Raw genomic sequence first — 3,270 nt, forward strand, 5'->3', positions numbered from 1 at the left:
GTCATTGTTGTTTTGGCGGGTCCGGGCTGGGGATTCGAACCAGTCACCCTAGGTGTATGTGGCTGGCGCCCTAGCCGGTTGAGCCATAGGCGCCGAGCCATAGTTTCTTATTGCTTCCACAATTAAGGAAGTCTCAGCCTGGCCTTAACCTTCTTGTACAATCTGGGCCCAGGCCACTGTTACATAATTATTTCTCGTTATTTCCTTGCACAATCTCACCGTCCAGGACAAATTTGCTCACTGTTGTCCAATACTCCTGATGTATCCACTCATAATATTTTTGCTGCACTCCTTCATGTCTACCCAGCTAATGAATTCCTCCCTGATCTTTAGGTTCAAATAGTTTAAATAATTCTTGAACCAGTTCACTCTTTTCTATTCTCTCTGCCTCTGTCTGACCAGCTCTGAGGTCCCGAACCATCTGTTGCATGGCAGCTGTCTGCGGCTGCTAATGAGCTTCCTGACATTTACTGAGTACCCGCAACATTCTACCACTCTTCTAAGCACCGACCCCTGAGCAGGACACGGTGAAGCAGGGGTTATGGTGGTCTCTGCTTGGTAACTAAAGCACCGGGAGGGGAAGTACTTGTCTGGCTCATCCGTCTGCTTTTAGGCTTTCGGGGGCAGCTCACTCTCCGTTATTACTCCCATCATACTTCTAAAACTCAGAACTGCTACTTCACATCCCTGGCTCCATGGGGAGGAAGAAAGCCTTTTTAGCAGAGTCTGAAAGGGCTTTAAGTTCAGAATCTTTCTTTTCTCAAAATCTACTGCTCCACCCTCAAACCTGATAGTCCAGCCACACACTACTTACAGTTGCCCAAACTTGCCATGTTATTTTCCCCTCTGAGCTGTCACATATATGCTGTCCCTATGGCCTGGCATGTTGCTCATCCTGCCAGCTCTGAAGTTGCCATGGCAGCACACTCTGGACCATGGAGCTTGCTCCCTCCTCTGCAGGGCCAGCGCTTACATCCCACCTCAGCTTCTAAGGCAGGGCCGAGTGCTGATCTCCTACATCAAGATCACTTCTCATTAAAGGATATATTCCTGGCAGGGTGAGGTGCCTCAGACCTGTAATCTTAGCACTCTAGAAGGCTGGGGCGGGAGGATTCCTTGAGCTCAGGAGTTTGAGACCAGCCTGAGCCACAGCAAGACTCCATCTCTACCAAAAATAGAAAAGTTAGCCTGGTGTTATGGCGGGGGCCTGCAGTCTGAGCTACTAGGGAGGCTGAGGCAGGAGAATTGCTTGTATCTAGGAGTTTGAGGTTGCTTTGAGCTAGCCTGGGGCAACCAGGTGAAATTGTCTCTAAATAAATAAATATATACAGGGCGGTGCCTGTGGCTCAGTAAGTGGGGCACCAGCCCCACATACTGAGGGTGGTGCTTTCAAACCCAGCCCCGTCCAAACGGCAACAAAAAAATAGCTGGGCGTTGTGGCAGGTGCCTGTGGTCCCAGCTACTTGGGAGGCTGAAGCAAGACAATCGCCTGAACCCAGGAGTGGGACGTTGCTGTGAGCTGTGATGCCACAGCACTCTACCAAGGGCAATAAAGTGAGACTCTGTCTCTAAAAAATAGTAATAATAATACATACATACATACTCCAGGACTGGTGCTATGGCTTACACCTCTAATCCTAGGATTGCTTGACCCCAGAAGTTTGAGACCAGCCTGGGCAATATAGCAATACATCTTTACAAAAAATCAAAAAGTTAGCCAGGCATGAGCCCAGGAGTTTGAGATTGCAATAAGCTATGATCATGCCACTGTACTCCAGCCTGGGCAACAGAGCAAGACCTTATCTCAGAGGAAAAAAAAAAAAAAATATATATATATATATATAGACACACACACACATATATGTGTATATATATACATACATATATATGCATATATATGTATCTGTGTGTGAGTGTGCGATTTAAAATTTAATACGTAGGGGTAGAATTTGATTTATTTTATTTTTAAAGAAATTCCTAAGATTATTCTGAAATGAATCAAATGTGGTTTATACCGGTTTACATGCCTTGCTTAGGCCATTAGTCACACTCTGCCTAGATTCCTTGTGTATAATACCCTTCGTTGTTATTTAAGTCTTACCTTCATTGACTCACACTCATCTATTCAACAGATGATTATTAAGGGGTTTTAGGTATTGGTGTGAACAAAACTGGCACCATCCCTGCAGTTCACAAAGTTTATGTTCCACAAGGGTGTGGCACACAGAATGATGCTTCTGAAGACATCCACTTCCCAATTAATCCCACAGGACCTGTGTCACTTTACATGGCAATGGAATTTTGCTGATGTCATGAAGTCAAGAATCTTGAGATGATTATCTTGGATTTTCAGGTCATCAATCATAGGGGCCCTTGTAAGGAGGGAAAAGAGGGGGTAGAAAGCCACAAGTCAAGGCATGTGGGTGGCCTCTCTCTAGAAGATAGAAAAGATAAGGAAACATGTTCCCTAGAGACTCCAGGACCAGGGCACCCCGGATGTCCCCTTGATTTTTAGCCCTTTAGGGTTTTTAGCCCTTTATGGATTTTTAGTCCATATTTGGACTCCTGACCTACAGAACTGTAAAATAATGAAAGTGTTGTTCTAAGTGACTGGATTTGCGGTAATTTGTTACAGCAGGAAAAGTAACTATTGCAAGAGGCATTAGTGACATATTTTGTGCAGGTGTGTGGCAGGCCGCCTCATGAGCCCAGCTTTTCCCTTTGGGCAGGAAGCTGGGCAACTATGGGCTGAGTGTACTCCTATGCGTCTCTACTTCAGAATGGGAGGATGTTTGATAGGGACTTGAGGTGATGAGGCTTGTGACAGTAAAAGGTAAGGGGCTTTGCGGGTGAGCATAAGATATTCCGGGTTAGAATGTGATGATCATAGCGGTCCTCAAACTTTAGTGTGCGGTGGAATCTTCTGAGATGTGAGCAAAGGGAACCTAGCTGATAGAGGGGCAAGTGGAAGGAATTATTTTCACTGTGTACTTATCGGATTTCTTCATTTTTATGTATTTTAACGAGAAATTCGAATCTTAAATCCAAAACGAGAATGTGCCTCCTGTAAAGAGATAAAATTTAAAAAGTAATCACCGCAGCTGGCTTGTATAAAGGCATATTCCCGGGCTCCCGCCAAGGCCCAGCTGTCCTGCCACGCGGGTGTGGGGATGAGCCGGGGACCCGCCCGCGAGCAAGCCCCTGCCCGGCAGCTTCGCACAGCGGGGCGCGGCCTGCGGCTGGGCGCCGGCGGCCTCCGGCCGGGGAGGG

Source organism: Otolemur garnettii, unplaced genomic scaffold, assembly GCF_000181295.1.
Source record: "Otolemur garnettii isolate 467f Iridium unplaced genomic scaffold, OtoGar3 scaffold00070, whole genome shotgun sequence".
NCBI classification, from domain to species: Eukaryota; Metazoa; Chordata; class Mammalia; order Primates; family Galagidae; genus Otolemur; species Otolemur garnettii.